Source organism: Centruroides sculpturatus, unplaced genomic scaffold (genome assembly GCF_000671375.1).
Source record: "Centruroides sculpturatus isolate CEXI.00-Female unplaced genomic scaffold, Cexi_2.0 scaffold113, whole genome shotgun sequence".
In the NCBI taxonomy this organism is placed as follows: domain Eukaryota; kingdom Metazoa; phylum Arthropoda; class Arachnida; order Scorpiones; family Buthidae; genus Centruroides; species Centruroides sculpturatus.
The window spans coordinates 948,025-975,648 of record NW_019385770.1 but is presented as its reverse complement, the minus strand read 5'-3'; the positions used below and the strand labels follow the sequence as shown (position 1 = coordinate 975,648).

The following is a 27,624-nucleotide window of genomic DNA, read 5'->3' as shown; positions in this document are numbered from 1 at the left end:
TAAAAACAAAGGATTGTAAGGTTGGTGTAAAGGTAAGGATAAGAATTGTGAGGTTGAGCTAAAAGTGAGAATAAGAATTATGAGGTTGAGCTAAAGGTAAGGATAAAAATTGTGAGAAAAAGTTAAATGTCAGGATAAGAGTTGTGAGGCTGAGCTACTAAATGTGAGGTTAAGAGTTGTGAGATTGAGCTAAAGATGAAAATAAAAGTTGTGAGGCTGAGCTAAAGGTGAGAATAAGAGTTGTGAGGCTGAGCTAAAGGTGAGAATAAGAGTTGTGAGGTTGAGCTAAAGGTGAGAATAAGAGTTGTCAGGCTGAGCTAAAGGTGAGGATAAGAGTTGTGAGGTTGAGCTAAAGGTGGAAATGAAAATTTTGAGGCTGGTTTAAAAACAGGACAAGAGTTGTGAGGATGATCGAAAGGTAAGGACTAGGATTATGAGGTTATAAACGTAAGGATGAGCATCGTGTTGCTGATCAAAAAATAGGATAATTGATTGAAGAAAATGTTTAGAAAAGGAATGAGTAAAGAAGAACGATACGAACTAATGATCCATCTGGGATATATGAAAAGAAAGGCAAGGAAAGAAGGATTAATTTATTAAATTTTAAACTATTTTGAAATAAGTTTAAATATAATTAAACTAAAATATATTAAAATGTAATAAATATATTGTATAACTTGTATGAAATTTTACATAAGCGTTAAAATATATAATAATTTATAAAAGTTAATTAAATATTATTTTTAATTTATATTTTAATAAAATAAAATAAAAACCATTTTTTAGGTATTTTTCTTAAATGTTTATGTTAATTTTACTATTAGAAATCATATTTAATTTTATTTAAATCTGAATTAATTATTATTTTTAAAATAATAAAAAGTTTCTCCTTAATACTTCTGTTGATTATTTTATTTTAAATTATAGGGCAGAAGGGAATAGGGCAATTTCCAACGTAATCCAATAAAAACACTTTTATTCACCGCAGGATCGTCTCAAATGTTGGTTTTTTGGGCCTTAGGCCGTGGCCCCACGCTCAGAAGGGCCCCATACTTTCAAATTTCTAAGAAAACTTGATAAAAATTTTCCTTTTTTTTAAATAAAAATATTATGAGGCCCCAAAATTTCCAGCCACCCTGATTCGCAGTGTTTAAGTAATTTCTGTAAGTGTTAAATTTATAAAATTGTTATTTAGTTATAATTAAGTATTCGTTTATTTGTATCAAGAAGTGTAAAACTTTTAAGCGCTTTCGTTTCGTCACACTAGCGTACACTTTTACGTCATTCTTACGCTTTTTTTTTATTACGAGGAAGCGCGAGGTGACGTAAGATACGCACTATTATGACGAAACGAGTGCAACTTCATAACAATAAACACGAATTTATTCTGTATTTAATGATGTTAATAATAATTTCGATAATGTTTTAATTTATTTTTCTACTTAAAATTATTTTTATTTTTAAATTTCAGGTTAAATGATTACTAAGAATTATTTCTTTCATCGCGAAATTCAAGTTAAATGTTAAAATAAAACGGGAAATTCAACATAACTAATATGGTTTTACCTTGAATGTTTTATGAATAATTAATTATTATTTAGTTATTCATATTCTTGTGGGGTTTTTATATGTATTTTTGTAATATATGTGTTGAAAAACGAAATTTTGTGCAGACAATTTGAACAAAATAACTCCTGTACCCTTTGTCGAAAATTTCTGAAATTTTGTACACAGGTTCATATATTATGGAAGTTAATGCTGTTAAAATTTGGTGATAAAAGGTCAAGGAGTTGGGGAGATAGAAGGGAATCACTTGTCATATCTCGAGTGGGGTCGGACTTAATAATGATTTTACTTATTATTAGCATTTGCAATTGTTTTATAGAACTCATCTCTACCCTAATAATTAAGCTTTTTGTCATTTTATAATAATTAATAATAAAGTTATTTTTAATTAAATCTCGTAACAGATGGCGCCACACGCAATTTTAAAGTTTGGTCGGGAAAGTTATTCAACTCGTTGTTGGAATGTTTTTTTGTTTTTAATCGTATGAAATAAAAAGGTAAACTTAATATTTGTCTTTTAAACTAAAATAAATAATAAAAAATTCTATAAAATTATATTTAATCGTTATAAAAATGTAATTAATTAAAATTAATTTATTTTAGATTAGTTTGATAATATCTTAATTAATCGCCATCATTTTTATTACACTTTAAAAAATACAGTAACACCTGTCTAAGACGGAACTCGGGAACCTGACAAAATGGAATAAAAATTTATTATCGTTTTACACAGGTTTTAGTGTATTTATTTGCAGTAGTCTTCAAATTATGAGGCCTTATAGGGTCGTACAGTTTACAAGCTTGTACAGTACATAAGGCTGTATAATATACCCTATTTTGTATATGTGTACACTTTAACAGGCGTATTAATTGAGTTAATAATATAAAAATATGGTATTTAATTAATAGATATTCAAGGAAACACGTGTGGGGTAAACCTTTATCTAATGAATTCATTGATTACAATTGATAAAAGTATTTTTTTAATCTCTACTATTTCTAAGAATTTGTTTTTATTAATAAATTTCTCAAATGTAATCACGTAGATTACAACCATACATTTTATTTTCTGATCGGAAAATCCCGAGAAATTTCCAAACTTTTAAATTTGGGAAAACAAGTGGAAACACGAGACTTTCAATTAAAAAAAAAAAGACATACGTCAGTGAACCTGACACCACGTGGAGTATTCAAATTTTCTTCACGTGTCTAACACATGAAAAGGAGTAACGTCGCTCTTCATTGTCGAGCATGGTTGAATTCATGAATGGCTAAGATTAAATTATCTCGAGTCTCAATAACTCATACTAATATACAAGTTATATATAACGTTTTAGAGTTTTTTTCTACAATTAATTAAAGAAACTTAGAGACATTACTGGATTGCGACTCGATACTTGTACACGGGAAGACATTTTGTATTGGTACTACATGCACTATAAACACGTGTTATTTCACAGCCGCTTATAGGCTGTGGAATAGTGTGTGTTTTTACACGTGCACGGTGTTTCGGTTCAGTATAATTTACAATTCCACTGCGGAGAAACTTTCCTAACACCCTGTATATGCAAGACAGTAAATGATACCATACAAACAGAAGAGACAAACCTGATACTTCTATCACGTCTTGGTACTCTTTGTTATGCTCTTGATGCTCTTTGACACTTCTGGTATGCTGTTGGTACTCTAATAAGGCCTTTGTATACCGAACCCACAAACAACAACAAAAGAAAAATATCTTGTATTTTTATTCTGTCCTCTTGTATATTTGTTTTCTACGAGTTTTAACAAATGCTTGAATGTAATATAGATATAAATAGAGATATGTGACCTATTTTTATATAATTTTTCGAGTCATTTTTCATAGAAAGGATTAAGAATTGTAATCGTCTCGTCATCTTTTCAATTACATTATTTTATTTCGTCATTTCCTGTGTGACAAATTACAACTTTGTCGATAATATTAAGATTGTTCCTTGGAGTTTAAAAAGGTCATAATATATTTATTTTTCTACCTTCTAAATGCCGTCTTATGCAGGTTCAAGTGTCGGGAGAAACGATTTTACTTAAAATATTCAGCCGCTAGGGAAAATTTGGCTCTGTTATTTTCTTAACGAGTATATTACTTATGTTTTCTAACGAATTTTGGGAGTCGCAAAACGTTCTTCACAATACCTCGACAGATGAAGAACCTTTTGATACTCCCAAAATTCATTAGAAAACATAAGTAATATACTCGTTAAGTAAACAACAGAGCCAAATTTTCCCTAGCGGCTGAATTTTTAAGTAAAATCTTTTCTCTCGACAATTCAACCTGAATAAGACGGCATGTATACTAGATCTGGCGGAGATTTGTTCGATACTTCTTTCTACAGGTAGCTGTAAACATCTACTGTTTAATTATAATAATCTTATTTCGTCTTTCTATTTTCCTGCCAGCAGTTGTATAAAATATTCAAGAAATTAATTTATTACTCACTACATTTGCATGCCATAAATAAATACTTTATCGAATCTCTCATCTTATCATTACATTTTCAAATATACTAATAATATATACTATACTATGATTTAAGTTACAAGAATTCGGTTACGTAGTCGAGATATTTAATATATTAGTAATCACCTGACTTTATTATTTATTAAAGAAAATAAATCTTGTGCTAAACATAGAAAGTAAAGGTAAATATGTAACTGTATGAATAAGGGAATTAACAAAAAAATTCCTTATAAATGACGTAAAGTGGATACACAGAAGTTCTCTTATTTGTTAATTATAATTAGGGGGAATTTAAATTGGCAGACTAAATTTTATATTCAGTTTAATCTGAGTGGATAAAACCACTGGACAACGCATGATCGCGGGTTCGCACGTTATCAACGGACTGGCACGTGTAGTTTTCCGAGTGTTCTGTAGTTGGTCGCGGGTTCGCACCTCAACAGCATGCTTCCACGTGGAGTTTTTCGTGTTTTCTTCACGTTTCTAACCCCTAAATGGGGGCAGTTTCCTTTAGGGGGTGTCATCTCCTCGACAGATCTTCCATGTTGTACAGATCTTCCATCTTCCACGTTGCCTTATCCTATCACTTTATTTACACAATTTAAAGTATTAGCATCATTTCTGTACGAAGGAAATATATTTATTCTATGATTATAATTAAAATGTATTTAATTAAATGATAAATATTATAATTCAGTGGTAAAAGTTTATATTTATTGTAACTGTTAGNTTTACAAGTACAAGTAGGAAAACTTATTTATATGCAATATTATAATACAAGAAATTAAATTGGGATATTATCTTAATATCTTAATTTATGAACATATTTTCTTTTATGTTATTTTGTTATGGCTATATTATTAAAATTTGTTAAGAATGGAAAATAAACTAAATTACATTTAAAAATTTATAATAAAAATTGAATTATGTTATTTCTTTATATTTGCTTCATTAAAAAACAGTTATAAAAAAGTTTAGAAACGTTATTTGGAAATAAAATGCTATCAAGACTATGTATTAAATTACAGTAGACCCCCTATAATACTGTAGATAATTCTGTGTTATATGAATTCCATGTTGTACGAGTCACTTAGATTTTACAAATACGTGTGCCGGACTGAACGGCACACGTATTTGTAAAATCTAAGTGACTCGTAAAACATGGAATTCATATAACACAGAATTATCTACAGTGTTATGGGGGGGTCTACTATATAAAATGGCAAAAAGCTTAATTTTGACAATAGAGATGAGTCGGACAGTTTCCTCGACTAATTCCTGGGGATTTTTCAACCCGTCTGAATCGCTCGGCCATCCGGTCGTCATGCCATGCATATGCTAAACAATGGTGAAAATTCCAGCCCCTCCAGACTTTCTATGGGAAAGAGCATTTGTACTTTTATCCCCTAATGAAAATAGGACAATATAATTATAAAGTTGTAGAGTATGAATAAATACATACTCTTGCCTTTAGTGCATTCTGAAATATCAAGTGGGATGTCGGAATGGACTGTCAAATATGACAGTTATATGCTTCACTGCTCGACACGGAAGGAGTAACGGTGCATCACTGCATTACACAAATGCAAGGCAAGAGTGATTGAATTTGAAGTTAAGTTAGGGTAGAACGGCTATGAATATATAAATGAAGCAATTTATAGAAAAATCAAATGCCGTTAAATAAAACTGCCTAATCGATTAATCTAAACCTAACTGCACAACCAACCATTCTCGCATTGCACTTGTGTAATGAGGTGATGCACTGCTAATCCTGGCGTGTCGTGCAGTGAAGAATATACCTGGCATATTTGACAGTCCATTCCGAGATCCCACTTGACGTTTCGAAAGGCTAATAGTAGGCATCTTTTGTGTGCTACAACTCTGTAGTTGACAATGCTACTTTATTTTCAATAAGAGCTGATACTACAATAGATCCCTCCTCAAAACAATGAAAACTTTGGGAAAGTATGGCGATTGGTCAAAAAATGATTCCCCAAGATTTTTACATTTTTGGACTCGGAGTACATTGAAATGCAAAAAAATTCGGGGTTAATTTCTTTATGTATGGATGTTAGTGTGATTGTGGAGGGCACGATTTTATTCACCCTCTTTGAGGTTTAATAACTTTTGTGTTTTTTATCGAAAATTTCTGAAATTTTGCATGGATGTTTGTGTATTAGGTGGTCTCATGACATTAAAGTTTGGTGGTTGTAGGTCAAGAGGATGGGGAGATAAAGAAGGACGTGTGTATCTCTAGTAGGGTCAATTTTAATATCGATTTTACTCGTTATTAGCATTTATAATTTGTTGTAAAACCCGCCCCTATCCTAAAAATTAAGTTTTTTCTATTTTACAATTGTTAAAAATATAAAAAATTTAAAAATAATATATCATAACAACTACTAAATGCTCCACTAAATGTTGCCGGAAAAGTTAAGCAACTGGTTGCTGAAATTTTTTTTATGAAAGTGTTTTCAACATGTCCTAAAATTGTACAATATCAAAGTAAATTGTGTTTGGAGTGTTTAAAAATCTGTCTAGACAGTAATTTAAAGCACAACATTTTCTCATGGGTGACTTTATGTTTCACGCATTTAAACTGAATTGAAAACCAGAATCTGATATGGCCCGCAACATCATACCGTGTGAGCCATCAGTGTTTTCTGAAATAATTATAAGGCACCTCTTTATCACCTGCGCTGGCTGCACTCTGGGTCTGTATAAGTACACACCTGTGCCAGAAAAACACAAAACAAGACACGACTCTTTACACTGCATTGAAATTGCGCTTTTATTACGTCATTTATTACTGTATTACGCTTTTATTACTGTATTCGCGTAAGTTGCAACTATCCACCCTTTTACATACAAAAAATGTAAATTAAAGAAATTTCAAGTATGCAGAATCTTTCATTAGAATCAGCACAAAATTATAGACAAGAGCATGGCTGACAGAAACAATTTTCCTGTTTCAAAAAGCAATATTTAATTCTGTATATCAAAATGTAACGCTTTATAGTGTCTCAAAATATAATATAAAAGAGGGCACAGTTTCAACAAAGAGAAGATATCAAAATGTATAATTTTACACGTAAATTTCCGTGTAACAATGGGCACGACTACTCATTACGGAGCGATATATTGTCACAAAGTAGATTTTTGTATCAAAACGCCTCCAACCATATTATTGTTAGGATGATTTAACGGGAGATGTAGGACTCTATTGTTAAAGGAAAAGTGTGATGTACAGGGGAAAGCCACTACTAATTTGAGGTGGGGAGCATATATTTTAAATTAAATAAATTAAATATACAGTGGGTGATCGGTTAACGAACATAATCCGTTCCAAGACTTTGTTCGCTATCCGAATTGTTCGTTAACCGATTATCGATTTACCATAGGTTTTAATGGGAATTTAATTAATTCGTTCTGGAGACCCCCGAAAATAAAAAAAATATATACTTTCTTACTACGTTTATTTATATGTAATAATAAAAATACATACAGTACATACACAGTCTTGCGTTTTTATCAGTCATGTTTTTTCCGTTTGAAAGGGTTCAAGAATCTGTCTAATGTCGATTGTTTTTCTCTCTTCTTCAGGACTTTTCGTAAGTAATTAATAGTATTACAATTGTAGAAATCCCCAAGCCCCAACCTGCTTTGGATGCCATTCTAAGACCGTTGTTCTGCGATCCTTCCACTTCTTCAAAGGATCTTTAATAACAGATATAGGCATTAATCCTCTTTTTCAGAAGAAAGAATTTCTTGGTATTACAATAGAGCATCGATTATCCGACCCCCGATTAACCGTCACATCGGTTAACCGATCGTTCTAGTCGGCAAATTTCAAATGTCTGCTAGTGATGTGGCGCTACAATATTTGGCTATGTCTTGGCTACTTATTTTTGTTAAATTTAATATTATTTTTGTTATCTTTAATATTATTTTTGTTAAATTTTTGCGTGTTTTAACTGGCTCGACTATTAAAGGGAGGCCAGTATTTAAACGAAACTTAATTTTCTAATTATAAGTGGTTGTTTGTTTTGTGAGCAATAAAATAATTTAAAAATAATTTTTAACGATACAATAGCGACGATTATTATTTTTTTTAAAGAATTTGTTAGGCTTAACATCGATGAAAATTCAATGCGAAGTAGGTTAATAGCGATATACTAATATACTAATTACATGGGATATACTAATATTCGCGTTTTTCATGAACTATAGAGGGCGCTGCATTTTTACAAACTGGCTACTTTATCTGGGTTGCTTGTAACTAGTAATGTAAAATTAATCATATATTACTGTCCGATATAATGCTGCCTGTAGCTGTTTATCGAGAAATTTTATAGAAGAAGAACAATTATTGTTACGTCATTATGTGGTATCGAAACAAGTGAGGGAGATCGTTCTATACATACCTGTACCCTTTGTGTTAAAAAAAACATCAGCTTTGACATTGTCCCATCAGGGCCGGATTTACAAGTAAAATGCCTCGACTTTCGAGGGACCTCAAACATTTGTACAAAAAAGAAAATTGTAGTCAAATTTTGTAATAAGCATTCTTTTACAAACCAACAAAACATACTTCACTGTTTATTTTGTGTAGTATTTCATTAATTTTTTTTCTAAGAATTACCATAAGATCTTTTTTAAAAAAATTGATAAAATCAATTTAAAAAAAATTTTTTTAATGGAATGGGTATAAGAATTTAATTAAACTTAGTTATAAAACAGAAGACTAGTGAAACCTCATGTCTTTTTCTTCCATTATCCATATTAAATCAGAGTCATAGTCTGATTTAATTCTTTTGTTTTTATGATTGACTTCTAAAATTGTGTAGGGTTGGTAAAGAGCCTTACAGAGTTCGGTTTAGGGCTTCGAAATGCTTAAATCCGGCCCTGTGACCCACACAAAATTACTGGCATTTTAAACTTTAACAATATGTTTTAAAATTGACAGCGTAACTTGTTCGTGAAAGCTGGACAATCGGGAAACTGCCAATTCTTAATTAACAGTATAATCCACTCTTTCATAATTCAGAGCTCATAAATATAACCGATCAATTTCCGAATAATCATCTGTTTTTCCCGTTTTTCGTGTGGGAATAGACGTAAACTTATATCAGGCTCTCGTAAGGCTTTGAAATTGCAATTTGGAACCAACAGTAAGCGTTGCTTTTTCTATCGCTTTTCATCTTTACTGCTGATAATACACAAGAATGAATCAAACGACCCAGATAGAATAGTTTTGTTTTTAAACACCAGAGGGCAAGCATCCGGTGAAAATGCGAATACTATACTAATAATGTATTTTTTTTCATTCTTTTCGGTTATCCGAATTTTCAGTTATCCGACCAACCTGAGTCCCCAATTGAGTCGGATAATCGATGCTCTACTGTATTCATTCAAGAGTTCTTGTTGTTCTTCTGTCGTCAGATCCGTTTCAGGTTCCATTATGAACTCTTCGATGTTCTTTATTTCTCAGATGTGATTTTTGTTACTCCTTTAGCTGCTTGAGTCTTTTTAATTATACAGTATTTTTCTTAGATAAGATTGAACTGCGGCTTACTGTAGACCTGTTCACGCCATACTGCCCAGCAACATTAGGCATCTTCTGTTCTCTCTCTACCTTTGCTATTATATTCTCACCTTTCGAAAAGAAAAACAGACGCAAAACTTAATGAGTGCCTACGCGACAGTCTCGCGAATGCATAAAAGAATTGTTTTGTCAGAAAAATAAAAGGCTGGAATTACAAGGAAGAGTTTCAAAGTTTGGAAGAATACTATCCGATCGGTATATACCGGTTGAGCGTCGATGTCGACGTCTCCCACACTCCGAAAAGTTTCGAATTGTTGCCCGAAGACAAAGGAAGACCAATCGGTATTCATTATTTTACTTCGCTTCTTCTTGTGTTTGTTCTGTGGAGTGTTCGTTATCCGATCATGTGTTCGTTGTCCGAACACATGATCGGATAACGAACACTCCACAGTCTTTCGCGAAAGTCTTTCGCGAAAGTGTTCGTTAACCGATCACCCACTGTATAATTAAAAATCGCAGCCCAATTGTGACGATGTCACATAAATAATTACTCGTTTTGATTCAGTTTTTGTACAATCACTAAGTATCCATAAGGATGATCCAGGGTTGCGAAAGTTTTTCCATCAGGTTCCCAAGTTTTAAAACGACTTTATATTCTATTGTTTACGTGTATTTTCTTGGTCATATAATTCATGCGCAAGTACAGTACCTAATTAGTGTAATTATCTCAGGGGAACGAACTGTACACTTTTGGACCAGAATCGTACACTGAGTTTAGAACATGTCTTTCTACTACGGACTTGTACTATTTACGAGTAATAAAGTATTTAAATAAGACAGAAATGTACCTTTTATAATCTTTCCTAGAAAACACATTACTACTCAATGCCATTATGACTAATTTTTTCCAAAAATAAGTATTGCAAGGGCAAGAAAAACTACTTTTCCAAGCATTAGAATTATAAATCCTTAGTATATATTTATATACCTTGCGCTTTCCTTTAGAATATTAATAAATACCACACGAAAAAGTAAATAGGGTAAGGATACGAAGCTGTGTGTTGGTGAAACAAATCCAAGGAATAGTTCATTTCCATTATAATTGGAGTAATTGTATAAGGTAAAGAAGGGTGATGTACTTCCTGAAAGGACTGTATACGAGAAATTGGCCCTTATTTAAGTGTTAATTAACACTTGCTTTACTTACAAACATTGTTCGTAGTAAAATATTTCCTGCTTAATCACGACCACATTAAAGCATGCAAATACATGGGAATTATTGGGGGTCTCACTTTTTTAAGGGCCTCATGTCACTGGTTATTTTTTATATTTTTTAATGGTCGCAAAAACTCTCAAACCTCGTGTTTAATACATAAATTACAATGCTTTGACACACTTTCACAAATTGCGTAAAAAAAAATCTGTATCACCGTCCGATTCTTCAAAAACAAACAGGGTTAACTGATTTTTGGACCACCCTATTATATATCTATTAGATTAAAATTAATTTTTATTTTATGTGATATTCAATGGAATTTAATGGAGAAATACATAAAATACTAAGCACTGATGTTGAGATTGAGGGTGTTTTTTTATAGTTCAAAGTTCATTTAGAAGACACGTAATTTCAATTAATGACAATGATTTTATGTGAAAGTACTTACGACAATTCGTAATTAACGATTTTAATTAGGTCACAAAAGGTGGGGTTTTTTGTAGTGGTTTAAGGTTGTTTATTGTCAATGTAAATCACATGTTTTATCTCTAAAAACACGTTTCTTGAAAAAAAAAACAGAAATTAAAGGTATCCAGGTAAATTATTTATAAAAAAAATCAAGCTATTCAAGCAATTTATAGAGAAAATTTTAGGATATTTGGGCAAATATTTATGCGAAATTATAAGATAAAAAAAAATTGAAATGTAATCTGCGTAAAAAGTTATAATTTTTTTCCGAAAAAACTAAAATAATTGTAAAAAAATTAACATTTCGTCATGAAAATTCAAAGTTACTATTTAATTTTTAAAAAAATAATACATATATTTTTACCAAATTTATCAGTACCTAGTCAAGAAGAACGATAAGGAAACAATTTATTTCTATTAAGAAACATAGGATATTATTAGAATTAATGCAATTTTAAATGTACTTAATTTATTAGATTTATTTTATCTTCCTTAAACAATATTTTACTTTCTTTACTCTTACTACTGCATTGCAAGATTCTCACAAAGAATGTTTTATAATAAGATTCTTCTTTAAGGAAGAATTTAATATTTATTTATTAATAAGTTCAATTAAAATTTATGATAGAAAAAAGTGGAACCATTAGAAGTTCTCTTGAGTTTTAATTTTCTCTTACTCAGTTTCGTGTAAAGTTTCTTCCTGAATTTTCTACTACTTAGTAAATAATGTATATATCAATTTTTTTATAAAGCTTTTCATTAGAGAAAGATGAAATATCGTATGTATTGTATAAAGTAATCACTATTCCACTAGTATTGTGCTGTGTCTTCCAGTTTTAGATTTTATAGTCAAGACAATGTTCGAGCATATAAACAGGTTTTAGCAAGCACATGGACTTTGTTGTCAGTATAATGGGAAAGAATATAAAGAGCTCTTATCAAGCACAGGGACTTTATTGTCAGTATAATGGGGAAAATATAAAGAGCTTCTAACAAGCATAGGGACGTTGTAGTGAGGACAATAGGGAAGAATATAAAGAACTGTTTATATTAGATTTATATTACTATTATATATTATTATTATTATTATATTTTTATAGTAATATATAGTATGTATAGTATAGTAGTAGTAATAATAATAATACTATTATTATTGGTATTTTTCAGTCGTTGATAAAAGGTAAGGTTATGAAGCTAATAAAGCAGGGCAGTGGAGTCGGAGTCGTGAAGTTTTGGTGTTTTAGCCGGAGTCGGAGACGTCAAAAAATTCTCTGACTCTGACTCCTTTTTACTTCCCAACTTGTATTGTATATAAAAAGGAAAAGTATTGGAACCGTGTCAATTTTGACCCTCCAAGTATCTTTTGCAAATCTACACGTTTGGAGACCTCCCGAACCCTTAAAAAAAAGTCAATAAAAGGGGAAAAATTTGCGCGAGTGTGTGCGTTGGCGTCTAATTTGTTTAATTTCTTTATTTTCTGTTTAGAGATATTAAACAATATTTGAGAATGGGTAAAGTTTAAGAGACGAAATGTGGCACTGTAGCTCGCGTATAAAGGGGCATTAATACTATTAAATTTTGGTTCTTAATTAAAAGACGATAGGGTAAAGACATAAAAGTGGTCATGTATTATATCTCTTAATGAATATTTTACTCGTTATTAGTGTTCAAAATTAAAAAAAATAATAATAATTAAATAAAACTTGTCTCTACCCTCAAAGTAAGCTTTTTTGTCATTTTCTAATAGTATAGTAAAACCCATTAAGATGTTCTCGCCTAAGATGTTAGAATGTATATGGGGACACAATTTAGTTCAACCACTTTGGCGCTTAATTAAATCTTGTGTTAAGCCATCTGACTCCGATTCTGACCACTCTGACCACAGAAATTATTAGGCTTCAAACAGGGTGAACAAAATCATGCCCCCCACACACACAGTCTAACATACACACATATAGAAAAAAAACCTCGAATCTTTTGTATATCTCGCAATTTCAAGATGTCCTGAGTCCAAAAATGTAAAAATTTTGGGAGGGGTCATTTTTTGACCGAGCGCTACACTTTCCATATGTTATATATAACAGCCGGAAAAGTAAAAATTATCGAATACATATTTATATATTACTTAGAGACCTGTAATAAAATGATAGAAGCTTCTATGTATAGTAATAATAATAATAATAATAATCAGGTCATAAATACTAAAAACTACAGAAAACACATACTCAAAGATACAACACTCACAAATGACACAAGCAGAAAATGTCACATCATGCCATTACAATCTGGGTGCAAGCTTCTTGGCACAGACAGATTATTTACACAGACATAATCAAGTAGCAAATATAATACACCAAGAGCTTGCAAACAAACACAAATTATTAGACATCCACGAACCATACTACAAATACATTCCACAGACAGTATTGGAAAACAACACGCACAAAATGTACTACAACAGCCATAATCACAGATAAAACAATTTACCACAACAGATCAGACATCACACTCATTGACAAACACAATAAAATCACATACATTATAGACATAGCCATTCCAAATACTCACAATGTACAAAACACATGCGCTGAAAACATTAGCAAGTACACAGAACTCGCCCAGGAAATAAGGCATCTGTGGAGGATGGATAGGGTGCTTATAGTACCTGTTGTTCTCTCCTGTACAGGTGTGATACCACACACACTACACAAAAGCCTGGGAGCATTACAATTGAATAGAAATACATACATCACACTACAGAAGGCTACTATATTGAATACATGCCATATTGTTAGGAAATTCCTGAATACAGACACTGACACACACATTTAATCTTAGTTTTGTTTTGGTTGCTCTGCCTTGACTCTGGTCCGGTATAGTACACAGCCACTGGTGTAAACCGAGTATAATCCACTAAACCCAACACAATAATAATAATAAGAGTGTTATTATTACTATACATACAAGCTTATATCACTTTATTAACTTCAAAACATTACCTTTTATTAATGACTGAAAAATTACATACAAAATAGTATAACACAAAAATTACGCACGATATAAAGAAAATAATAAATAATAAATTAGAATATTAATAAAAAATATGGGTCAGTTATACAAAAAAATATTTTTAATGTTTTTTTAATACTTTGACAGACGATAGTGATAATATTCACAGTTGAATCTCACACAGTAAATGCTAGTTTCGTTAAAAGAAGGTAATTTTAACTGACCTCGTTCTGCTTCTCAACACCTACTTAAATTCTCATTTGCAGAATATAAAATTATCTCTAAATGTTATTGGTGTTTTTTCAACATATTCTTCTCGAAGGAGACGAATATTGCTCAACAATGCATTGAAATAGTCGTGCATTGTCCACTTTCCAGTGTATTTCTCGTGCTGACTTGATCTGTGACGCTTTGTAAGTAAAATCTTTCCTGTCTATTGTTTACCTTGTATTTTTCTATTATTCATTTAAAATCGATATCGATATTTCCACGAATTTTATTTAAATAATTAACTTATAAAATATTCAAAAAATTTGTTTATTTTTCTCTTTAAAATTTTAAGAAAAAGAGTACTTTTACAACTGGTTTTTCTAATTTTAATTCCTTTTTAATTAGTTTTATTTATAATTATATGGCATTTTTTTACTTTTAACTTTCTATTTGGGAAATTTCTAAAGTCTAAATTCAGATAGACAAAGATGATCTTTTCTTCTAAATAAAATATCATTTTAATGAATAATTAGGACATTTTTCAGTATAATTTTTAAAGAAAATTATTTAAAATAGTAATGTTTAATATCATTTAGTATTAATTTAATGTACAGATCTGAGTACAGAATATAATGGTAATAAGAAATCGAGAAATCTTTAGAGGAGGTTCAGAAAAAAAAGATTAGGACTTACAAAATATTTTACTACGTGAGGTACCCAGCTGTACTCTAGAAGCACTCTCAGGAGTGTGCAACTGCATCCTGTGCACCCCCTAAATCCTAAGATTTCTTATCATCTCTCTCTCATCCCTTCATTTTCTTCCTTTCTTTAAATATTTTGCAATTAAAAGGCGAGTATTCCTTTCTACAATTATCCCTTGCTGATATTCCTTTCTACAATTATCCCTTGCTGATATTCCTTTCTACAATTATCCCTTGCTGATATTCCTTTCTACAATTATCCCTCGCTGATATTCCTTTCTACAATTATCCCTTGCTGATATTCCTTTCTACAATTGTCCCTTGCTGATATTCCATTCTACAATTATCCCTTGCTGATATTCCTTTCTACAATTATCCCTTGCTGATATTCCTTTCTACAATTGTCCCTTGCTGATATTCCTTTCTACAATTATCCCTTTCTGATATTCCTTTCTACAATTATCCCTTGCTGATATTCCTTTCTACAATTATCCCTTGCTGATATTCCTTTCTACAATTATCCCTTTCTGATATTCCTTTCTACAATTATCCCTTGCTGATATTCCTTTCTACAATTATCCCTTGCTGATATTCCTTTCTATAGATACCTCTTGCTGATATTCCTGCAAATATTCCTTTCTTAGATATTCTACAATTAAAAAACGAATATTTCTTTCTACGCTTATTCCGTACAGTACATATATTCCTTGTAGGTATTCTTTTCTACAAACATTCTGCAATTAAAAACGGAAAATTGAAGGTTAGATGTACTTAAAATTAAGTCGAACAATGTCATTGTTAAATGTGATGAAATTCATCAAAATTAAGATGACCTTTTCGTAATTATAACTCGAAATAAGGCAATTCATTTATTATTCGAATAATTTATATATTTAACTACGAATAATTTGATACTGACGTACTTTAGAAGATACAGTCGAATCTGCAATAGCGGCCACCCGTTAACGGCGGCCATTTTTCGGAAATGTTGTACAAAAAATGAGCGAAAAATAAACCTGCAAACAACGAACATCTTCGAACTATTATATATTTTCGTCAGTGGCCATTGTTCAGAGGTTTGACATTACAGTACACGTGTGATATAGGATACGTTAGGTTCAATTGTATGAAATTATGGACGGAATACACACTTAATGTCAGGTGATGTCACCTAGCAAAAACTTCCGTATCCTCTTCCTTATGCAAATTCGTCACGTGACTTTTATAATCCCCTGCGTTGCAAGTGTTGCTGTTAGGCGAGGTGATAATTCACGAGTTCATGCGTACGAGGCATTTCAATGCACGCTATCGGGAAGACAGGAAAAAAATAGCATGACACACACTTCTGAATGAATAATAGTTTTATAAATGGACATAGATAGATGAGGGAAATGAAAATAAAAGTATTCTACGAGTTTGCAATAGCCTATTTAATGTTACCTACATTGTAACGTTCACTACGCTATAACGGGTTTGCAGAAAACATTGACCCGAGCAAACAGGAAATAATACTTTATAATAAGGTAGAAGTAAGAAAGTAATAAAATCGCTTTGACGTTGAGATCTTTTTCTGTTCACTAAGAATGCCCCTTTTTAAAGCCATACCTCGATATAGCGCTTTACAAAATGAATGTCTGTGGGCGAATCCTCTCGTATCTGTGAATCACTAAATTGAATCGAGAACGATATTCTTATTACGAAACCATTCAACACTAAGATTTTGTACACCTCGTCATTACGCATAATTCTCATTGCCTGCGTTACTTCAATTTAGCGCTACGTTTGATTTAGGTAAGATAAGAGATAACTGCGAAAATAAAGGAGTTTTATGTGACTTTATTTAAATATCAAAACACTTTTTTTTCCACTGTCTAACGACACAAATCGTTAGACAGTGAAAAAGCAGGTTATTGTTAGATTCAAGTAGGTTATTGTTCTCAAATAAATGATAATGATTGGCAAAAATTTTTGATATTAAATTAGATAGAAGGAGCCCGATAATCCCAATAACTCGAGATCATTTCATATATATGCTGGTTGTAACAGCGCGGATGGATTTGTGTACCTTGTATATTCAACTGTTTTAAGAGGAATAACATCTGAAAAATGGTACCATCCGGGAAAACTATCTATGGAAAACCTTACCTATCTGTCAAGGGTGAACCCGGGTGAACTTTCTATGGGCAACGAGCACTTATTTAGGTGATCAATATGGACTATCTATGGGAAACTATCCTTTATCTATCGGGCGAAAAGAGTTAAAAAAAATCCTCTATCTGTCAAGGAGATGTCAACCTGGACTTCCTACAGGGAAACTAGTCTCTATTTAGGTGTTAGACATATGAAGAAAACCCGGAAACTCCCCAGTGCTAAGGCGCAAACCCGCGATCAATTAAGTTATACGTGTTTACTGGTTAATACCAGTAAACACAGATAACTTAATTGTTCTGCCAATGATGGGTCAGTTTTAATTAAGGAAGTTCTGACGCTTAAATTAATTATTTCTTTTTATTATACGAATAATTGAAATTATTTAACTTTTAGGTATTCAAAATGGCTCAAGTTATGTTGAACGCTTCAACTCTACTCGAACCATTCGAATTCGAAAAGATCGTCGATAAGGACAACAGGTTGAGATGGATGCAGAATTGTTGGCATCATTCAATTTACTGGTCCATCCTCTACGTTACTGTCATCTTCAGTCTTCAACGTTTCATGAAGAATCGTCCAGCTTTGGAATTGAAGACTCCTTTAATAGTATGGAACACGCTATTGGCACTATTCAGTATCGCAGGAACAATTAGAATGACACCAGGACTTATACACATCCTCAGCGAATTTGGATTCACATTTTCCGTCTGTAACAGCGAATACGGAAGAGGGATACAACCTACCGTGTTCTGGGGGTGGTTATTTGCAGTGTCTAAGGTGTTAGAATTTGGCGACACACTCCTTATCGTTTTAAGAAAGAGAAAATTGATATTCTTGCACTGGTATCATCACGTTATGACTCTCATAATGTGCTGGTATACCCTTGGTAATTTAGTGGCAGTGACCTACTGGTTTTGCGTCATGAATTATTTCGTTCACTCATTCATGTATACATACTACACGCTGTCGGCACTGGATATAAAAATACCCCGAAATATCGCCATGTCCATAACCTCATTGCAGTTAATCCAGATGATAACTGGAAGTTTTGTGTGTTACTGGGCCATTCATACGAAATTGCAAGGGCATGCATGTGAATTCCCTGATAATGCTGTCAAAGTAGCCTTGACAGTTTATCTCACCTACGTACTACTCTTTTCAAGATTATTTTACAATTCTTACATTGCAAAATCGAGCAAAAAATTAAAGAAAAAATAATAGTTTTTTTTTTCAATTACTTTTCTATGAATTCTGCAAAAAAAATTAATTCATAAATGAAATTAAAGCGCAACGAAGATAAATTAAGTGCGGGTGTTAAAGAAAATTCCTACGAGTACAGTAGACTCCCCTATAACACTAGATAATTCCGTGTTATATGAATTCCATGTTGTACGAGTCACTTAGATTTTACAAATACGTGTGCCAGGCTGTGAACGGCTCACGTATTAGTAAAATCTAAGTGACTCGTACGACATGGAATTCATATAACACGGAATTATTTACAGTGTTATGGGGGGTCTACTGTACAAAGTGTAAAAGAAGTGAAATTATAATGTTTTCTTGAAGAAAATAAAAGAATAAAATAATTTTACATACTTGTTTTAATTTTATTTCGCTATTTAATATACGCTGTGGCTAAAAGATCACTTGCCAAATATACACACACTCTCCCATACAGAATACAAATATACCTGGATTACGCCTTAATTGAAAAGCAGTCATAAAGCGAACCTTTTGTCTCCCTTTACTGTTCTTAACGTTTCAAATGGAATAACGAGTGGAAGTAATCATGCTGACCCTAAACATCGAGTGGAGTTTGTTTGATTATGTGAGGATAATTACAATACAACAGGGAGTAGCAGCACAGGAATTCCATCATTGCAACTCAGCTCCTCCTGAGCATTCACATTAAGCTGTTGGCAAATCCTAGAGAAATTGAAGAAAGCATTCAGTCTCCTGAATGAAAACAAGCCCACATCATGATGAGTTCCGGTCTTTATTACACTCGAAACAATAAGAATAATGATCACCCTCGTTTGGTAAGCGACATTTTGATCAAACTGTAGAAAACAATAAAACCTCGATATAACGCCTTGATAAGTATTAGAGTCCTTTAGTATCCGAGGCACTTCGATTTAGCGAAGTTTTTGATTTAGTGCCGATTTCAGAATCAAAAACAATGCATTCCATTCATGTCTAGCAAGTTCTGTCTCCTACAGGCTATATTATATGAAAAATTTAACAATAATAGCTTTAATTTTTCGGCTTTCACAAATTTCCGGCTTAAGGAGGTTTCACCTTTTATATTCTTACAGTTTATGTTCTGTAGTCTCACAAACACAGAAAAATATAACTGTAATACAGTTAATACAGATCAACAACCATTTTCGGTTGAGTTATTTTGAAATTTTTCGTGAAAAAAATATAAATAGGACAAAGTAGGACACGAGTTACAAATTGGACAAGTTTTTATATTAGCGGAAGCGTAGTTTACAGGAAAAGAAAAAAAAAGGAAAAGGATTTTATATATATACAGTCGACCCCCCTATAACACTGTTGATTATTCTGTTTTATATGAATTCCATGTTGTACGAGTCACTTTGATTTTACAAATACGTGTGCCTGGCTATGAACGGCTCACGTATTTGTAAAATCTAAGTGACTCGTACAACATGGAATTCATATAAAACGGAATATCAACAGTGTTATAGGGGTCGACTGTATATAAGGGTAGAAGTTCTACCTGCCTTCATGGCCTAGCAAAAATTATTTTTAGATTGAGGTGCTAAATGAAAAGCTCTTATGAGTAGTATTAGTCTCAGTGTAATGTTCCTTTTTCTTAAAGGATCCATTCTTTAACTCATACGGCCCACTCCTATCGCGAGTGGGCCCTATTGTATGACAGCAATTTAATATTTACACTCAGATATAATTAGAAACGATAAAGATAATTATTAAATATAAAAACAAATACAAGATTAATGCGTAAATAATAAAACACATAAGAAAATATAATAAATGAAAACGATTTAAAAAGTTCTATAAAATCAAAACAGATGGCGCCACGTAAGAAAACGAACTGAGTAAGGTAACAAATGACGTGTTCCCTTTCTTATAAAACGAACTTTGTAATTGGTTTGTTTAATTTAAACCGCGTATTACCTGGATGCGCTCATAGGTTGTAAGTGATGGAAATTCTCAATTAAAATACATATTAATATTTGGTAGTGGGTTCGCACCACGCCAACGGGCCACGTGGAGTTTTCCGGATTATTTTCACGTTTGTGAAACTTTAAATAGGGGTCCAGTTTTCTATAGAAAGTCTCTCCCTCGGTTTACCGTTGCCGTATACAAACAAACAACAAACTGGCACTAAATCGAGTGTGACGCTAAATTGAATATTTCAGATAATAAGAGTTATATATTAACAATGATTTAGTAATATTAATACAGTACAAAAATGTGCATTTAGTACTTTACATGGAATATTTACGGGAAATATTCATTGATACTTTACGAGAATATTGGAGAGGGCGCAATATTGAGGTTGACTGAACCTTTAACTCAATCACATTAGCTATTCTTTGGAGGAGGTCCTCAAATTCCAGACGTTAAAGTTAATGTTGGTCATACACAAGAATATCTCTGTCACGTTGACACACTACCTTGGCACACCTGACTTCAGATTGTCTCCCACGAGTGGGACTAGATAAGATGCCAACTTCGGCTATCTAAGAGGGTGGGGGATCTGAAATGATAGTTGCAACATCTGTGAGCAAATCTGTCGCAGGATAGCATAAAGTACTGTACCTGTATCCTAGATACATGCTGTATTACATCATGAATCCAGGCAAGAGGAGGCACATTTATGATTGCCCAGTGGCGCGTTATAGATTCATTGGACCCCAGGCAAATTTGAATTAGGGGATCCCTTCAAACACCTTTGTTCGGGGAATTGTCAGTGTGATGCAGGCTCTAGATTATCAGTATGGTAAAAGTACAAGGTGTACATGCACCAAACCGGCAATCTAGGGACCCCAGATATGAAATTTCGAAATTATTACTACCGTAATGAGTATATAAAAGATTTGTTTAGGACTTCCTATCGGTAGGTGTTCGAGGAAATTGTCCTTTTTGCCTATAGGATAACTTGCCGCAGTGATTATCCTCTTTAAAAAGACTTCAATATTTCAATCGTTTTCTGGAGACTCGTAACAGATTTCTAATCAAAACAACATAGTCAAAATACTTAAACAGAAAATAATAACCACATTTTTCTAGAAAATCTTTATCAATATATCCCCAGTTTAGTCAAAAAAACCTCGCGATCTAAGTAGAATATAATCGATGATTGTTTGCCATTTACAGTAACCATAGTTTATCCACTGTTTCATCCTTCTTTCTAGTGTCGTTTCTAAACCAGATACAGCGTACTGTCCGAAAAAGAATGTTTGTTCAACCTACCAAAAGATCTATCTATTCTCTGTCAGAAAAAGAAGTATTGGAACTTAGTTCTTGTATCTCGATGTATGAAGAAATCTAATCTATCCTCATTCTATTTTTTTTTTCTCATAACTCTCGAGGTCTTATTAAATCTGAAAATAGTTTTGTATATTAAGCTGAACTTATTGATACAAAAACAACCCTTCAATACGTAAACTGTAAAATTCTCAATCTCACTGTATCTTCTTGAGTAGTTTCTGTCACTAAGTTTTAGGAGAAGAGGAAAGATTTCTGAGTCTTGAGCCCATTCATTCCTGAACAGTAATTCCTAAACCCATTCCTGAGCAATAACATTTAATTCCATTTCAGAGCAATGATTCCTGAGCCCATCCCTGAGCAATTACTCCTCAGCCATTCCTGAGCATTGATATCTAAGCCCATTCATCCCTGAGCCATTCATGAGCAATGATCCTGAGCCCATTCCTGAGCAACGATTCCTGAGCCATTCCTGAGTAATTACTCCTCAGCAATTCCTGAGAAATTACTCCTTAGCAATTCCTGAGAAATTACTCCTTAGCAATTCCTGAGAAATTACTCCTCAGCAAGTCCTGAGCATTGAGTCTTAAGTTACAAAGCTTAATTTGAATAAAATGCTTCAACATGACAATATAACTCATAGAGTTCTGAAGAAAGCATTTACGGTATTCATTGTATAATCACGACGAGTTAAATAATATAGAAAATAATTGAAAATTTAACTTGTTTATTTATTTATGATAATATAAAATAAGATAAATTCAAAACTGCTTTATTTAAAACATTAATTTTTATTGTTATAATTAGTATTTTCACGAACGATTTGACTTTATGACGTGACATTCATTTCACCTGATGGTCCAATACGTTAATTACACTAAGACTTTATTCATAAAATACGTAATGTTCCATGGAATATCATCATCACCACCATCATCATCAATTAAATTAATGATTATAATTTCAAATCAGATGTAAAAATACTTAAATTAAAGTGTTAATACTTGAAGGTACATCAATCTGTGACATCACAGTAGAACATCACTCTCTAAACAACGTCCCCAGTAGAAGAAATTAAAATTAAAATTAATAGATACAATAAAACCTGTCTAAACGGACACTTTTAAATATTACTTTTAAGCCATTAAAACATAAAAATTTCAGCTTTTAATAGAGAATTTCATGGATTTTTATGATAACAAACGAAGAATCAACGTTATTGTTTCTATATTTTATATAAATGAAAGCGTTGAATCAAGTGCTTGATGATTTATGAATCTTCTAAGTATTGTCATTGGTATGAAGTGAGTGGTGTATGTACTTTAGTGAGAGGCTTTAATTGGATTCTGGACCACGTTTAATGAGGAAAATGTCATCTGAAAGTCCCCTTCTTTTCATTTTTCATCAACGTATTCAAATTCTTCGAATGTTTCATCGACTTATTCATTATAATTTCCCTTATTTAACGTTTTACATTCCATTATTTTCAACTAATATTAAAAAAAAGGTATATTTATATAATAAATAATTATAAAAAAATAAAATTTATTATAAAATAATATACGTGGGGGTGGTCCGAAATTCGATTAACCGAGATTATTTTGTATTCTTGTAATTTAATTTGTAATTCGTTATTTGGAATAAAGGAATAAATGATGAATAATCAAGCGCGCTGTTATTCGATTTATGAATCACAGGGTGGCCTAGAAGTCAGTTAACTGATATACCCAGTTTAAAACCAGAGCTAGAAAATTCTCGGTTAACCGACTTTTAGGCCGCAATGATCTCTAAACTGAATGCTTATGCACAAACTTTATTTGTGTATAAGCGTATGCACAAAAATAAAACTGCTTATTCGTTGCTCGCAGCGCCAAAAGCACCACGGTGGCGAGTTTCGGTACTGATTTTTAGTACGGTAGTGTCATCCGCGTGTCATGAAATGATGCCATACGCATTTGAAATGCTAAAAACGACGTTAAATAGGGGTAATTTAATTAATGTCATTCAGTATAAGCAGAAATTCCTACAAGAGACATTTTTTTTTTTATTGATTTAAGTAGTAAATTTTATTTTCGTTGTGGTTAGAACGTTAACCCAAAGGGGAGGGAATTTTTTCCATTTTATTTATTTATTTATTTATTTATTTTATTTTTTTGGAAAAAAGTACATCTAGAAAGTAATCCCCGAGGCACACGACAAAGTAACTTTTTTATGTTTATTCTTCTTTATTTTCCTTCTCCTCCTTCATTTTTAAGAGGATAAATCGATTTATTTTTATTTATCCAGCGTAAATTATAAATAATAATATTGTAAATAAAATGGAATTTGATTTTTTTTAAAAAATAAATTTATTTATATTTAAAATCAAATCTTACTCTACTAATGGATCCCAAAACTCACCAGTAAATTGATAAAGTAAAGCAACCAAGAATTAATATACATTTTCCTAAAAAAAACTTATTTTCTAAATACAATCGAACCTCGATTTAACGCCAAATAGTGGCACTAAATCGAGTGTGGAACCAACGAAACGAAAAAAAAAAGTTACGTAGTAATGAGGTTTGCACGTGGTGAGTTTGAAAGGCACGTGATTTGATGATGGCAGTGTCATTTATCATCACAAAATGAGAATTGTACGTTTAATAATTCATACATACTGAAAGGGTTTTCTATTTAATATTTATATAAATCCTTTTGCGAATTTTAGCCCTTTACGAGGACGTTATATCGAGGTTGGAAATAATATAATGTATGCCGTTTTCTTTATGACGAGTATTGTTTTCCTTATTAATCCCTAATAAACATAGAACATAGAAAGTCCTGTAAGAATGGATGACTCCTGGAAAGAAACTATGAAACTTACACCTAGTATTAGTGATATAAAAAAACCCCGTAAACCACACGTATCCGACCCATTGATGAAAATGGCCATACGTATCAAATATGTGAAGAAAACTGAATAAACTCCATTTGGCCATCCCATTGGTAAGGTGCGAACCCGCGACTACCGGTGTGCCTAATCTCTATATGGGCCCTGATTTCTGAAAGACCCTACGGAATTGACAAGAATGTAAATTGTCAATACCTTCAATTCTCCTATTCTTGTGTTTTTCTATAGAATGGGAGGAAAATCCCTTTCTAATTTCAATTCCTCCATTAATTTTCTCCCTATTATAAGTTCGTTACATGAATATTTCGCTTTAAAAGTGAGATAATTTTTTTTTTCTTTTTAATTGAAGCGAAACCCTAGATAAATGATCACGTGATAATTACGATAATCATAAAGGTATACCTGATTGAAACGACACCGCCTAAATTTAAGTGTGACGTTGATGAAATTTCTCCCCTGAGAAAACGGCCATCAAACATGTGGGTGATTAAACCGAACTTTTATGATAAAAATTTAAATAAATCAATAAATCACGGGGGTATGGCTCACTCTTACTCTTTATAACACCAGCCTGTTATCATTCCAATAAAGTTTAATTGTCCATAAACCACACACGAGACGCTTCTCTTATTCTAATTATTTAAAACAGAAACAATGTTTGGGTGCAATGCTCTTGTATTCATTTCATTTAACTACTTTACACAAGAATTTTAGACATTTAACCTCCCCTCCCTGGTCAACGAACGAAGTACAATATGTCTAGAAATATTTAATTTATTCAACGAAAATTTATTAATTAATATACTAGAACCTGTGTTAGGAGGGCCCGAATTAAAATTTTCAAATCTACATCCACTTATAGTACAGTTCTGCGTGTAGTCACAAGTACTGTTTAGTTTTTCTTCATTTGTTTATTTACATTGGGACCCGGGCCCATTGGCCCTTTCCTGATTACGCTACCTTTATGGCCATAAGAAGGCCATGGTTGAAGTCGGCCTTCTTAGGGCCTTATGCCCTAAAAAAAGGTGAAGACGGTCGCAATGGATGAAACTGTGAAGACGGCCGCAAACGAAAGTATATAGGGCCTATATAATAAAGGCCGTTGTTAAGAGGTGGCCGTTGTCTGGGGGTCAAATATGCGATAAACTACTTTGAAAATGATCCACAAAAATAATAATGGCTGCAATTAATGGGAAGCAATTAAAAGTTAGTTTGCAGCATTAGCAGGAGACCTCATAAAAGAGGTGAATAGCTTCAAGGAAGTCTTTTAAGCTTTCATTTTCTATAATAAAATGTAAATAAAAGATTTTATTTTATAACAAAATCTATGCTTAACTAACGCAGAGATAATTATAATTAATAGAAACATCTCAGAAATTGTTTGAATTACCATAAAAATCATAAATTTCTATGTGTTTCTATGGTCTTCATAATTGTAAATTACGAGTGTTGTTTGTGTGAAGGGTGCGATTTTGTTCACCCACTTCGTAGTTTAATAACTCGTATACCTTTGGTCGAAAATTTTTGAAATTTTGCAAGAGGATTTGGGTGTTAGGGGTATTAATGCTGTTAAATTTTGGTAGTTAAAGGTCAAGGGGGTTGGGAGATATAGGGGGTTATGTGTCATGTCGAGTGGAGTCGGAATTAATGATTTTATTCATTATTAGTATTTACAACTTTTCGTTTTTTTTAATATGAAACTTATCTGTACCCTTCAAATTAATGCCCCATTTCATAATAATTAATAATGTAAAAAATTTAAGAATAAAATCTGATAACAGATGGCACCACACGAAATTTTAAATTCGTTTGCCGGAAAAGTTAATCAACTCGTTGCCGGATTTTTTTTTAAGTACTTTTTCATAATAATAATTTCTTATTTAATTGCTAAATATATAATTAATTAATTGTTTATTAAATTGTTAATCATTCTTAAAGTTTTCATTCATAAATTTAATTAAAATTTTTTTTTAAATTAATTTTTTTTTAAACCGATTAATTGAATTTTAAATTCTATTTTGATGCGGATTTAAGAATCACAATGGAGAAAACAGAAGGTAGAAAACAATGGTATGGCATTTCTCAAAAGGCTTTGTGAAATGGAAAAATTTTAATTAATTATGAAGTTTATTAATTGAGAAAACAAGAAGAACAAAAAAAAATCGAAATTTAAATTGTCATAATTGTTTTATATCACTATAAAGGGGTATTTAAGACGTTATATCTACCTTCCTCTCAAGTAAAATACACTATAAAGGGGTATTTAAGACGTTATATCTACCTTCCTCTCAAGTAAAATACACTATAAAGGGGCATTTAAGACGTTATATCTACCTTCCTCTCAAGTAAAGTACACTATAAAGGGGTATTTAAGACGTTATATCTACCTTCCTCTCAAGTAAAGTACACTATAAAGGGGTATTTAAAACGTTATATCTACCTTCCTCTCAAGTAAAGTACACTATAAAGGGGTATTTAAAACGTTATATCTACCTTCCTCTCAAGTAAAATACACTATAAAGGGGTATTTAAGTCTCTACATCTAATTTTCTCTCAAGTAAAAGGAACAAGAAAGGGAATATTTACAATTTTCTCAAGTAGAAGAGACTAAAAAGGGGAAAAGGGAATATTTAAATCGTTATATCCAATTTTCCCACGTTAAAAAACAAAAACTAAAAACACACACTCATTTAAATCACCATAAGAAATACACCCTTAAGTAAAAAAAAAAAAAGGATTTTAAAATCGCAGTAATTACTTCTCCCACCTGAAAAGAGGGGGAGGAGAGAGAAGGGTAGTGTTTAGATCGTCACAACAACTTTACCTTCACGTAAAAGGGGATTAAACACAGCAATTTAAACCAAGCGAGAGATTAGAAAAGGGGGGACA

General features: G+C 32.1%; 1 pseudogene; it reads left to right on the top strand.

Annotated features, from left to right (window-relative positions):
* The first annotated feature begins 14,638 nt into the window (after positions 1 to 14,638).
* Positions 14,639 to 18,710, top strand: LOC111641978 (annotated as a pseudogene).
* The last annotated feature ends 8,914 nt before the right edge of the window (positions 18,711 to 27,624 follow it).